At 46.2% G+C, this 14,738-nt stretch overlaps 1 protein-coding gene across 3 annotated transcripts in view; it reads right to left on the reverse strand.

Annotated features, from left to right (window-relative positions):
- The window catches only part of RAI14 (retinoic acid induced 14), a 137,862-nt gene extending 124,667 nt beyond the window's left edge, over positions 1-13,195 (reverse strand). The window contains exon 1 of one of the 3 annotated variants that reach the window (XM_038535376.1): positions 13,046-13,195. The gene's annotated coding sequence lies outside the window, so the exon portion shown is untranslated. Of the gene's footprint in view, positions 1-12,174; positions 12,274-13,045 lie in introns of those variants that run through there. The other 2 variants (XM_038535377.1, XM_038535382.1) reach the window with 2 other exon arrangements.
- Between the last annotated feature and the right edge of the window lie 1,543 nt (positions 13,196-14,738).

Below are 14,738 nucleotides of genomic sequence, written 5' to 3' on the forward strand. Positions count from 1 at the left end.
ACAAGACACCCCACCCCAGGGGCTGAGCAGCCTGGATTTGCCACACTACTGCGCTGGCAGTGCACACGGAAAAGCTTTTCCAATCTCCTTCCATTAGAAACTCCAGCCTGCTCCATGCCTGTGCCATATGGGGGCCCCAGAACCACCTGCCTGATTACGACAAACTCCTATTAACTGAATGTGATACCCTGGACCTTTTATCTTTCAATTTCCAACCAGTTTCTGTGTTTAAGCGTAAGAAGCAAATAGCATTAATGTGAGATCCGGGAATGCTTCCATTAAGAGTAACAAAGATTAAACGCGTTCCTCCCATGCCCCACACATCCACAAACCCACATACCTTGTACATAATGATGGGAGGGTTTACAGAGTAAAAATATCATGGTTATGCAAGAATTTGCAATTTAAGGAGAAAAGTAAGAAACCTATACTGTCTTATTTACTAATATGCCCTGAATAGCAACTATGGGCCAAGTACACAGGAGATGCAGAAATGTGGCTCATACACAATCCTGCCTACAAGAGGAAAAAAAAGGTCTATGTCGTCGATCAATGCACTTGCACAAAAGCAAAGAGATAGATTTGTAAACCCAAAACACACACTTCCATATATCATGTGCAATCAGTTTTTGATAAAGCTATTATATTTCTCTAAAGAAATGCTCAAAACTAAGGATAAAATCCCAAATAACCTTCCAAGATCTATAAAGAACTTATTAAACTCAACACCAAAGAAACAAACAATCCAATCATGAAATGGGCAAAAGACATGAACAGAAATCTCACAGAGGAAGACATAGACATGGCCAACATGCATATGAGAAAATGCTCCGTATCACTTGCCATCAGGGAAATACAAATCAAAACCACAATGAGATACCACCTCACACCAGTGAGAATGGGGAAAATTAACAAGGCAGGAAACAACAAATGTTGGAGGGGATGCGGAGAAAAGGGAACCCTCTTACACTGTTGGTGGGAATGTGAACTGGTGCAGCCACTCTGGAAAACTGTGTGGAGGTTCCTCAAACAGTTAAAAATAGACCTGCCCTACGACCCAGCAATTGCACTGTTGGGGATTTACCCCAAAGATACAAATGCAATGAAACGCCGGGACACCTGCACCCCGATGTTTATAGCAGCAATGGCCACGATAGCCAAACTGTGGAAGGAGCCTCGATGTCCAACGAAAGATGAATGGATAAAGAAGATGTGGTTTATGTATACAATGGAATATTCCTCAGCTATTAGAAATGACAAATACCCACCATTTGCTTCAACGTGGATGGAACTGGAGGGTATTATGCTGAGTGAAGTAAGTCAGTTGGAGAAGGACAAACATTATATGTTCTCATTCATTTGGGGAATATAAATAATAGTGAAAGGGAATATAAGGGAAGGGAGAAGAAATGTGTGGGAAATATCAGAAAGGGAGACAGAACGTAAAGACTCCTAACTCTGGGAAACGAACTAGGGGTGGTAGAGGGGAGAAGGGCAGGGGGTGGGAGTGAATGGGTGACGGGCACTGGGGGTTATTCTGTAGGTTAGTAAATTGAACACCAATAAAAAAAAATAAAAAAAATAAAAAAAAAATCCCAAATAACCAGGTAAAGACACAGAGAAGCATAAATGTGTTTACTGAGGGTATTCCAGGTGTCAAATGGCCTTAGGGTCACTAGGATCCACAAAATGACCTCTCGTTTAGACCAGTGCCATCCAATATATGTCGCTACTGAGCATCTGTAACGTGTCTAATACAAACTGGTGTGCACCCTAAGTGCAAAACGCACAACAGATTACAAAGACTTAGTGTGAAAAAAAGAATGTCAACTAGATCATTAAGAAGTTTTATATTGAATACATGTTGATAATATTCTGGGTATACTAGGTAAAACAGAATAGATCATTACAATTCATTTCATTTGCTTCTTTTGCTATGAGAAAACTTAGGATTTGTATTTGTGGCTTACTCATATTTCTATTAGGCAGTGAGGATTCTGATTTGCCCTTTAAAGACTGGGATGACAGCATACATTTTAACTGCACCTTAGTCCTACTACACACAGGCAGGCAGGTAAATGTGTTACCATGTCATCATGTTTAATGTTTGCTTAATATCATAAAATCATACAACTCATATCCAGGTTAATGATAAAGTTGTGATTTAGGGACACCTGGGTGGCTCAGTAGTTGAGTATCTGCCTTCGGCTCAGGGCGTGATCCCGGAGTCCCAGGATCGAGGTCCCCACTGGGCTCCCTGCATGGAGCCTGCTTCTCCCTCTGCCTGTGTCTCTGTCTCTATGTGTCTCTCATGAATAAATAAATAAAATCTTAAAAAAAAAAAAAGTTGTGATTTAAAAGATTCACTCAGCCACATGCAGAAGGAGGAAAGATGAATCATCGACAATTCCATGTCACCCAAGACTGATGGATTTTTAGGCAAACTCAACTCCTCCTCTGCTCCCTACGGTTCAGCAAAGAGGTCCAGGCTCCTCTAGCAACAGCTGGACAATTTTCCAGAGCATTCACCAGGGGATGTAACTTGCTCATCAATTCATTCTGAGTGCCACCAACTCTGTTTAAACCACAATTCTCCTGCTCTGTGCCTGGGTTAGAACTGACACCACACAAGCTCTTGGAGAAACCGAGGCACTTGTGAATACAATTTGGAATAGGACTGGTCACTACCAAAGGAAAAATATTTTCCCACTGCCCACATTACCTGGTGATAGAATAATAGAAGGACTAAGTGAAGGAGTGAGGATACAGGGAAAAAAATCGTAAACGAAACAGAAGATGCCAGGCAGGGAGCACCTGGGTGGCTCAGCAGTTGATCGTCTGCCTTCAGCTCAGGGCGTGATCCCGGGGTCCTGGGATCGAGTCTCGCATCAGACCCCCTGCAGGGAGCCTGCTTCTCCCTCTGTCTTGTTCATGAATAAATAAAATCTTAAAAAAAAAAAAAAAAAAAGATGCTAGGCAGATGTGTCGCTATGACAGACAAGGCAACCCATCTTTATAGCCATGGATTATAAGGGCAGTTAGAACCATACTGGTCAATCTGTCAGCACTTCTTTAAAGGTAGGCTGATAGGTCACATGGTAACTCTAGCGAGTAGAGGAACAGCCCCAATAACTTTCATTTACCTCAATGATTACTTGGCAAGATTTTCTTTTCTTTTGCAATTTTATTTTATTTATTTATTTATTTATTTATTTTTTACTATTTCATTATAAATGAGTATCGTCTCATTTAACGCTTACACCACTTCAGAATTCGATGCTATTGTCATTATTGCCAGTTCCCAGATTAGGAAACTGCAGCCCGGAAAGTTTATTTGACTAACGTGGCACGGTTTATAAATGGAGGAGGCTGGATTTAAACTCAGCTTTGAGTCCAAAACATGACAGTGGGCTGCCTATTAAATGCAACACTAGTAATAATAACAATTAAAAAAAAGTCTGGCCAACAGACAACCTTTTTACTACTTAAAAATTTAGTTGCTTTTAAAGATGGAACAGTTCTCAGATCTGCTGCTGGCACACACAAAGCTCCTTCTAAGAAGTCTGAATGGACCAACTTGAAAAAGGCATTCTTCTGGCTTTTCGCCCTCACTCACACGCCCCTGCCTCATTCCAGGGGAGGGTAGTATTTTTTTACTTCTTTGTCCTTTTCATGTGTGGAGCATATGCGTGACAAATAAATTTAAGGAACTCACCAGTCAAAAAAATCCTTTTCCATATAGCTTTGCTAAAGATACCAAGTCAGTCACAGAGAAAACGTAAGAATGATTACAGACCAGCAAAGTGCCTATTTTTATACTCAGCTGAGCTAGTAAACTACAGATTTGGGTGGAGGTTTCCATGTTTTGGCAACATTTTGGAAAAGCAGAACTTCTAAATACTTAGATGCTTCCCTATGATTAGCTCTGTTTCTGCTCCTTAAGAAATTATTCTAACATCCTGTATAACAGCTCTTGCCAAGCTATAAAAAGTGAAATATTGCAATTCTTCAGAATTAAAAGCACCAATATTATAATAAAAGTGGAATCCTAAAACACATCACCCAACCAGACAGGAACCAGACAGGGAGTACAGGTGATATTTGTTCTGAAAGCCACAACCTAGAAACATCCCGGCTGCCGGCAGGCTGTCACCTATGCCAGAGGCAGATATCACCAGGATAGGGTCAGCCTCTCTTTTTGTTTTCCTTTGCCACCTTGGATATAAACACCCACTTGCCATGTAATGAGAATCAAACGCGCTTTGTTCCAAGGGGTATGCACGTAAAATAATCAGGGGTTGTTTAAAAAAGAGGAAGAAAGCAAGTTTGTTGCCAAACCAGACACAAACAGTCACACAGTTGTCAACAGATTGGCCAGGGACAGGCGGGGATAGGAGTCACTTTGAGGAAATCTCTCTTGCTGGCTTTTGGAGGCTCTGGAGGAAAAGAAGAGAAAAAGTAAACAAACGGCACACCAAATGTCGTATAACACAAAGAACCTAATTATGGAGGATGTGGTCAAGATAGCTGAATGGATGTATATATAATGTTAATAGCAGAAATGAGTTTTTCTTTTACAAGAACTCCTAGGAAATCCTGAATGGTATTCAGATATTGGTCATAATGTCTCTGCCTATATTTTAAAGATTTTTTTTTCTAATTTAAAAAAAGCCCATAAGAAAGAAACGTGAAACTTTCTTTTTTTTTAAATCAGAAGAGGGAAAAAGATAGAGTTTCTTGCCCCCACCCAAAATCTGAGTTTACAAACACAAAGATCCAAGAAGGTTCTGAGAGCATTCGAAGCAACTTGCTCCCATGATGAAAGTGGACTGGGTGGGCCTGAAATAAGATTCAACTGGAGAGATGGTAGGCTACTCACCACACCCAGCCCTGTGTGAGGACCTTTTTTTTTTTTTTAAAACAAATATTCTTTTTTTTTTTTTTTAATTTTTATTTATTTATGATAGTCACAGAGAGAGAGAGAGGCAGAGATGCACCGGGAGCCCGACGTGGGATTCGATCCTGGGTCTCCAGGATCGCGCCCTGGGCCAAAGGCAGGTGCCAAACTGCTGTGCCACCCAGGGATCCCTGTGTGAGGATCTTTTAACAAGGCTCATGCAGGACCTCGGATCCCTAGGAAGGCCCTCGCTGGTATTTTAATTTTGGTTGCCTTCTTAAGGAGAGAAAAAAAAAAAAAAGCAACCCACTGTCCATGAGCCTCTGGCTCACAAATTCCCACATCCTTTGGGTGGCTGGGAAGAGGGCACTCCAGGCAGTGAAATGACTGTAGGTCATAATCATACATGGCAACTTAGTGCTCTTTCCTTTTTGAAAAACAGTCACCAACGTGTCAACTTTCATAGGAGATGGTCAAATTACATGAGCACTCGTGTCCAATTATGAGAGTCAGCACAGAAGTTAACTCACTGACAAACCTTGACAAATATTTGTTCATGTGATTCTTGCTCAGCAGTACGCTAAGGGACTGGGTTCTGGTACCTTCTGACCTTCATGTCCCTGCTCAATGCCATCTGCCTGGCCTGGGATTCCCCACTGGTCTCCATCCCAGCTTGTTCAAGTCTATACCGGTCTTCTTTGTGGACATCAACTGGAATTAGCTACATATAGGACACCCAAGGTCACTGTCTACAAGGGGGGAAAAGACTAAAGGACAACATTTAGAAGCCCTGTGCTGTGAGCAGTGAGCATTGAAGTCTATCTAGCTCTGCCTCTTACTAGGTCACTTTCTAAGGGGTCATTGCACTTCCTTAGGCCTCAATCCAGCTGTAAAACGAGTTCCCCCAGCACTTTATCCCAACCATTAACAGTCAGCCTTGTGCTATAGTACACTGCGAATGTGTTAACCTGGTTAAAACTGTAAGCTCCACGAAGGCAGCTATCATCATTCACCTATGGATCTCCTATCCTCTTTCCATCAACATGGGTTGCTTACAGGAAATATGGCAATGAATAAGACCAGCCTGGACCTCCAGAAGCAGACAAAGGAGCTCAATTAAATTAAATGGACTTGTAGAGCTTGCATCAGGAGCCCTGTTATAGGCAGGTACATATCCCTTTTGGCCCAATTTTTGACTGAAGAGATTAAGGATGTCACCTAAGGTGAACAGTGACAGAATGAGCTCCATGTATGTGGCTAACAATGGCAGTACCTCCTCCCAGTGTCTGCTACCTCCCACAGAAGGAGGATTTTCTTTGGAAGAGGGAAATCAGATGAGGGTCAGCTCCCCAAGCAGGAAAAGTGGCCCTGTTTTCTTCAGGTTTCCTAGAGGCAGCCCCAATAGGCTAGGAGGCCAAGATAGATAGGCCAAGAACATAGAGTGTGTTGGGACGCCTGGGTGGCTCAGTGGTTGAGCATCTGCCTTCAGCTCAGGGCATGATCCCGGAGTCCCAGGATCGAGTCCCGCATCAGGCTCCCTACATGGAGTCTGCTTCTCCCTCTGCCTATGTCTCTCTCATGAATAAATAAATAAAATCTTAAAAAAAAGAACAGAGTGTGTTGGGAATATTTCCTCCACTAGACTGAGCAAAGATTTATCCCGTGAGCTTAGGAGGATTGTTAGGTGGGGCCCAGGGACAGTTCAGTTCCCTACCACATCAGCAGGTAAGGAGACTGCTGCCACCTGAAAAGCAGATTGTGGAGGCCCAAGAAATAGGTTGTCCTTGGGGTGAGAAACTCAAGACCTATCCTTGGAATTCATCAGGTCTCTGTGGAAAAAAAAAAAAAAAAAATCATACTATCCATCCACTCATTATTTCTGAACAAGATTCTATTGCATCCAGTAGAAACAGTTCCTAAGAATGGTCAGTGGTATGTCAACTGGTTGGCATAGCAACAAGTGACTGCTTTTCCAATTGAGGGCATAATTCTTTTTACTCATGTATGACAGGTTATCAGGTCAGGGATAATGGCACCGGATAGAAAATAGGCTCCTTGTAATTGTACTGTTGATCCTTAAGAGGTAGCTAATAAAGGTAAACAGCATAAATTTGATTAGGTTTTCTAGGTCCCTTCAATAGATCTTAGGCTTTTAATTTGGGGAGTCCAAAGAGGTTCATAAATGGGCTTAACACATAAACTGACAAAGATTATGAATGTATATAGCATCACTGCATATGAGAATTCCTCCCTAGTAAAAACGGTCCAAAACCTGTTTCAGGTTTGCAAGTATCCACCTTTGATTCAAAAACATTTAGAAAAAAAAAAGAAAAAAAAGAGAAAAAAAGAGAAAAAAAAAAGAGAAAAAAAAAAAAAAACATTTAGAAATCCCTGCTAAATGGCCTTCCCTGGTTTGCGAAATGGACTCCTCTTGGAGGACACTTTACTCCGTGCTGCCCTAGAGCAAAAGGAAGCTGCTCAGCCTTCTATTCCTCACCAATGAGCTCTGCCAGAGTTTCTTTTTCTGGCTGAGTTTCTATCACTGCAGCCAGCAAAAAAGAACTGGACAGATGTAGTGAACAGAGTCTAGTAGATTGCTGCTGTGGCTGGGTTTTTTTGTCAGCACTTTAAAAAAGAAAAACAAAACATTCTAGATTAAACTGAATTCGTCTAGAAATCATAAACCAAAAAGCAAAGAGAAGACGGATTTTGCTCCTTGCCAACCGCAATACCTCACAGGGATAAGAAAAGTTGAGCTGCAGTATAAAAAAGTAATATAAATGATTGTGAGGGAAATTGATAGAGGATGAACTGCTTAGGTTAGGTTACTGGATAATAAACTTTGGCATTCACTAACCTGTCAACTTAAGGAAAAAAGGAAAAGTCTACATTTTTCTCCCACAGTACAAGTAAACTTCTTGGACTACAAGCAACTTTTCTCACAATCAGATTCATTCATTAGAAGAAGAGATGAACAAATCATGAGGAACTCTGAAGGTTTCCCCTTGCCCAGGGGTGACCGATGGTCATGGTATGTATACAGCAAGACACTGTATTCCCATGAACGCTACAGAAGCAGGTCCGGGTAGATGAAATGACCCACCACACATAACCTCTGAGTAGCAGTCAAAACACAATGCACAGGCTTCTCTGAAGGGTGGTCATGTTTCTCAAATACAGCGGATGAATCTAAGGCTTAGAAAAGTGAAGTGGCTTTGTCTGGGGAGAGGAGAGACCTACAACGTCTTCTAAACTTCAACCTACCTCAGCTCCTCTCCTCTGCCTTTTGATCATTAAATTCTAGACTAGCACAGCTAAATATCTGAGAACCTCCACGGAAGGCTTTGGGACCCATGTGCGTGTAATTCAAGCAACAGTAAGCACTTCATATGTGACAGATACTCTACTGGACACATGGAATACAAAGCTGAAGGAGGCAGACTGCCTTCATCCAAATATAAGAATTTGTTCTGAAACACACAGTGAAGGGTGTTAAATACCGACTGGAGAGGTGCCTGGGTGACAGTCAGCTGGGCGTGGGACTCAGTTTCTGCTCAGATCCTGAGATGCAGCCCAGACTGAGCCCTGCATTCGGTATGGAGTCTGCTTGGGTTTCTCTCACCCTCTGCCCCTCCCCACCTCCATGCACTTGCTCGCTCACTCTCTCTCTGAAATAAATCTCAAAAATAAAATAAAATAAAATAAAACCACAACTAAATTTACTGATACTCAACAGTGAATCTGATGTCTAAGACTCGTTTTTTTGTTCACTCTAGATGGCTGGGGTTGGGAAATTGATGGTTACTAACAATCCTTCTCTTTCATTAAACCACCTGCACTTTTCAGGGGTACGGATAAACCAAAAAGAAATCTCTAGATCATGTAAGCATACAATTTTTTATTAAGATGCTACAGTTTTGGGATCCCTGGGTGGCGCTGCAGTTTAGTGCCTGCCTTTGGCCCAGGGCGTGATCCTGGAGACCCGGGATCGAATCCCACATCGGGCTCCCGGTGCATGGAGCCTGCTTCTCCTTCTGCCTGTGTCTCTGCCTCTCTCTCTCTCTGTTCTCTTTCATGAATAAATAAATAAATAAATAAATAAATAAATAAATAAATAAATAAATAAAGATGCTACAGTTTTCAGCTTGAAGTTTAACCCTTCCTGGGCTCATAATAAACTGATTTCTTTCAATATAATTTTATTACAGAGGATACAATGGTTGTACTTTGATACATTAGTGATTTTTTTAAAGGATGCCATCAGTATCATATACCTATATAGTTGATAAGGAAAAGGAGTCTATGGTTTTTTTCCTATCACCCACTTAAAACATACCCCAGAGGCCTTTGATATATTTAGCTTTGTTTTGTCAACTCCAATACTCATCATGCAAGTAGAGAAAATTCCATTGGCTTCTAGCAAAATAACGCAAGACACTGTAACAGTGAATGTTTTTAGGAACATTAGCCATGGATTTCATGATGTGACAATTTTTAAATTATTTCTAGGTACCCTACTATATACTGGTTGCTTTTGTATCTTCAGATTAAAGGTCCTCTTCCCCCCTCCAACTCCCCCAAAACACCTCACCACGAATAGACAGTCAGCAAAGATGAGTATACCCTCTGCAAACGATTCAGAAAAATACACTTTCTAGTCTCAGAAATTCGGTGTGGTTGGCGTTACTTGAGACTACAGCTAGGCTGTCTGTGCAGATGCTGTGTGGAATGGAGAGGCAGTCTTCCACATTTAAAATGTTGGAAAGCTAAGTTATCGAGAAAAGGAAAAATGGGTGTGCTTCCAAGCATCGTGTTACTTATGCTTTCTTCTGAATTCAGCTTTAAGCAAATGTTGGCAGAAAAAAATAGGAAGACAAGCACTTTGTAGGATAAATTATATTTAAAGAGAGGGCTTTCTTTAGATGTTATGTTTCTTACTTATATCCTGATGGAACCTGTAAATAGGACCTCTTGGGAGACTCGGTTACAGCTGTGGAGGCACCAGCACCATTGAGGATATCCAAAATGTACTAAACGAGATATTCTAGGTAGAAAAAACACACAAAGAGCATTATACTCATTCATTTATTTGAGTACTACTGTTTGTCAACATTGTTCCAGGCACTAGCAGTACAGCAGTGAACAAGAAACAAAATTCCTGTCTTCGCTGAGCTTCTATTCGAATAATTAGACTAATATAATTCAAAATACATGGTGAGCTAGACGGTGTTAAGTGCTGTGAAGAAAAAAAAAAAAAAACACAGAAGAGGGGCAGGGTGTGCTGAAAGGGGTAGTAGCTGATGTGATGGACACCCGAGTAGAGGCCTGGTGCCGAGAAACACAGCCACAGAGATGATCTAGGGGAAGAGTGGTCCAGATAGTGGCACAGCAAATGCAAGGGCCAAGGCAGGAATGTGCCTGGCAATTTGAAGGAATAATGAGGAAGCCAAAGTGTTTAAATGCCTTAAATTGCTTCCAGATTAAGGGGTTACAATTTGGGGCAAAATGTCAAGACATTTTCATAAACTCTTTGGGTACGCATTTACAAAAGTATTTTCCTACTCTACTTAACCCTACCAAGCTTGAAGAAATGAGGAAGAGAAGGTAGAGTGGGTGATCCGAGGTTACAGTGAGGCCTGAGAAAAAAACACTCTGGAAGAAGTATCCCAAACTCAGCACCACAGTTTGCCTCATGCTTCAACTTTGTCATTCAGAGGCACTTTTCTTACTCCAAACAATAGGAATTGTAAAAACAAAATAATGCAACTAACAATCTTAGAGCTTAAAAAAAAATAAAAAAAGGATCAAATTCACTTTTTTCATTCAATAGGTAAGCAAGAGAGACCCTACGTACACCCTAAATTTCTGTTGAGGAATGAAACAATAAATGCAGCATGACCTAGACCCCCATTTCCCAGCAATGAAGGGGATGGGTATATAACAAAAGCAGGTCTCTGATGCTTGCAATTGCACTGTTATTTAAAAAAAAAAAAAAAACTCTGCTAAAGTGTGTAACAGTGAAAAATTGGAAATATTATAATTTTCTCTCAGCAAGAGAATTAGGATACTATGATTTATTCATATATTGGAATTTTCTGAAGCAGCTGAAGAGCTACATGTACTTTAAAACTATAGTGACAAATTTTAAAATGCAAGCAGTCTATACAAAAAAAAGTTTTTATGTACAATATTAAATACACAAGCTCACAGATACTGCTTCTGGATATATATCGAAGAACCAAAACGTTTCTGGAAACTATGTACACTAACTTCACCTAAGTGATCACCAGAAGATGGAGGAAGAGGAGGGATGGATAAAACCCAACAGTTGCGGTTTATTTTTACTGGAGGAGACACGAAGACAATAGGGAGATATTAGCAACTTTTTTTTTTTTAGCAACTCTTAAACACAAGTAGTGTCTATTAAGTATGTGTGAAATATTTCATACTTCTTTTTATTCTGAAAGGAAAAGTTTCCTCCGTCATATTCCACTAACTGCAAGCCAAGTTTCCTTAACCTCCAAACCTCAGTTTCTTCATCTTTGAAAGATGGGTGATGCAAGGCGTACCTGCTTCAAAATTGCTTTGGTGAGTGGCAGCCTGAAGACAGAGCTTCAATCCCAGAGACACCATCACACCCCCACTGAGTCTTCATGCCCCAGCATCCACTCATTCTATTCAATTTCACAATAAGACTTTTCACAACAGAGTCACAACCACCACCACCCAAAAGGAAAAAAAAAAAAAAAAGCCATAAAACAAGTCTAGTCTAAGGCATGTAAATGCTACAATAAATTAACGAAGCAGATTTCAATGAATGGAGATGAAAACCTCAGGATACTCCAGCACAGGACCACCCAATCCAGGTTATGCAAGCATTGGTTAAAAACCATAAGAACTGGATAAATTAAGGTCTACTCGTTTAACAAAAAGCTCAAGGGGGTAAAAAAAAAAAATAAAAAAAAAAATAAAGGAAAAAAAAGTGACACCGGTTAGGCATCTTTTAAGAAAAGACGATCAGATTACATCCCCCGGTAATGAAACTCCCAGGCTACACCTGTGCCCAGGTGGGGGCCAGAGCAATCAAAACCCAGCCTCCCCGGGCTGCACTAGCTCTTCCCCAACTTTGCTCAGACCACAAGGTGAGGCTCTCCTCTCTAGGACGAGCTTCTGCTGAGTCCCACTGATGGGCCAGCCAGTTCCTCCTCCTGCCAGCCCCCTACAGCCAGAGCACGTTCTCCTCTCCCGGATGGAAACGGGAGACCCATCCCGCTCACCTGGGAGCCTGCGGGCTGCGCCGGTCGCGGTGGGCGGCCCTGACCCCAGATGTGCCCCAACCGCTGGAAACCAAGTCGCGCAGGGCAGGGTTCCTCGGAGCGGCGGAAGCCCGGACGGCCAGCCCAGGCCCCGGCCCCGGCCCCCGCCCCGGCCCGGCCCCAGCCCCCGCCCCGGAGAGGCCCCATAACCCCTCCGCTTCTGCGGCCCCCATCTGCCCAGCGCGCCGCCTCCCTGGGCTCCGAGGGCCCCCGACACAAAAGGGGAGCGCGGGTCCCGGGGGCGGCGGGCGCACCCTGAGCGCTGCAGGAGCTAAAGCCCGGCCACAAGCCCGCCCGCGCCGGCAGCCCGGGCGCGGGGTCCACAGGGCGCCCCCTCCCAGCTCCAGCACCGCGCCTCCCCGCCCTCCTCGGGGCTGCGGCGCGGCGAAGGGCGCGAGGGGCGAGGGGCGAGGGGCGCCAGCAGGCCCGGGGCGGGGGCGAGCCCGCACCCCTGCGCGGCGAGGGGCTCGCGACCGGCCGAGCAGGAACAATAGCGGCGCCCGCGGGTCGCCCGAGCCGCCGAGCCGCCCGCTTGCGCCTCGCTCCCCGGCTCCTCCAAGTTTGCGCGCCGCGAGCAGCCGGGGCGGGCGCGAGGCGGGCCGGGCAGGTGGGACCGGCTGCCGCCCGGCGCCCCCGGGTCGCCCCCGGGTCGCCCCCGGGTCGCCCCCAGGTGGCCCCCGGCCGCGCCGCCCCGCGGGTCATTCATTCCCGCCCCCCCCATCCTCGGCGCCCGCGGCGGACAGGGGCGCGGCGGCGGGACCCCCCGGCACAGGCGGCGGCGCGCGCGGGTCCCCGCTCCGGAGCCTCCCGGGCCTCGGCGCGCCGCACTCACCCCATCGGGCGGCGGCTCCCGGGCCCGCGGGCTCCGCTCCACCCGCCGCTTCCCCAGGAAAACGCGGCGGCCGGGCTCGCTTCCTGCTCGGCTTCCTGCGCCGCGGTCCCTCCTCCTCCCCCGCTGCGGGGGGCCGTGGGCGCCGCGGCTCCCGGGCTGCGCCGGCGGGCGGGGGCGGGGCGGGGCGGGCGCCCGCGGCGGGCGGGGGACGGGGGCGGCGGCAGCACCACCACGTGGCCGCGCGGCGCCGGCCCCCGCCGACCCGGGTCCCGCGGGCCGCGGGGGGAGCTGCTCGCCCCGCCCCGCCCCGCCCCGCCCCGCCCCCGCGGCCCCGAACTCCGCGGGTGGGCACCGGGCCCCGCCGACCCGGCCCGTCCTCCTCCTCGCCGTCCCCCGAGGCCAGTGGCGAACCGCGGCGCTCCGGCCCCGGGGTCAGGGCGGGCGAGATCCCGAACGCTCTACGTTTCTGGGCAACTTCCAAGCTCGCTCGTGGTCGTGGGGGCTCTCAGAGTCCCCGGTCCGAGCCAGTCGGGTCGGCTCAGTCCTCCAGGATTCTGGGACGGAAAGTAAAGCCGGATCCGCTCCTGCCTGCGCGGCCGGAGCCGGGCGCTGCGGCGGCTGCTCACACTCATCAGGTGGCAAGAGGGAGGGAGAGGCTGCGCGCGCGAAGCGTGGCTCGGCTCAGGACTTACAAAGGAGGAACCTGCCCCGAACCCAGGGGCTCGGCCGCGGACGCCCCCAGCCGCGTCTGGGACGCGCGGAGGGGCCTCCCCCACCCCCCCGCCCGGGCCCCCAGCCCCGCGGCGCCTCCGTCCGCTGCCGCGCGCTAAAACCGGCCTTTCAATCATCGTAGACTCCTCCCGTGATTCCCAGGATTTCCAAGCCCCCCACCTACTCCTGGAGTTTGGGGCTGCTTTTCTATTCATTCTAGTCCCGCCAACCAGCTCTGGCTTAGAAAAAGTCTACGTTCACCAAAGGCCCCCTTCCTTCTCTGGGTTAGCTCTGCAGCCTTACGCAGGGCAGGAGGCTTTCTAGAATAAATGACACGAGTCCTTTGTGGTGGGATCCACTGGAAGTCATTTGAACTTAAAAAAAAAAAAAATCAGTTCCAACGAAAGTGAAATTCACCCAAACAGTTCAATTTAAAAGGGTGCATCGTGGCTGCGACTGGATGGTCTCCCCGTTAGAGTGTATCTGCCTCCTCCGCTCCCCCAAGGCAACAGGCTGTGTTCGCTGTAACGGGTAACTTGTCAAACAGGGAGCAAAAGCTGTGGAACTGGGAACTGGGAAGTGACTGTGCTGCATGGTCTTCCGAAATCACACATCAGAGATTCTTTTGAAAAGTGATGAATAGCCCGTTTAAAGCGAGCCATGCGCTCCTCTTCCCGTCCTTTATCCCTCGGGAATAAAACGACGCTCTGAGATGCGAACTGGCAAGCTGCTTGTTCGTTTGATGCTGGCCATTTCTATGATACAGTTTTTCATTATGGTTCGTATTAATCGACAAATACTTGGGCGCTTTCTGTTCTGCCTTTAGCAGGTCAGTCTGCAAGCAAGGGCAGCTGGCAAGGTGGGATTCGGAGCATGGTATATGGGTATATGGGACCACCTTCGAAACCGAACATGTGCATATTCTGTAGGAACAGTTGGCAAGTTGAAGTTTACTATCAGACAGCATTAAACATTCTTGGGA

The sequence above is a fragment of the Canis lupus genome, chromosome 4 (assembly GCF_011100685.1).
Source record: "Canis lupus familiaris isolate Mischka breed German Shepherd chromosome 4, alternate assembly UU_Cfam_GSD_1.0, whole genome shotgun sequence".
NCBI classification, from domain to species: Eukaryota; Metazoa; Chordata; class Mammalia; order Carnivora; family Canidae; genus Canis; species Canis lupus.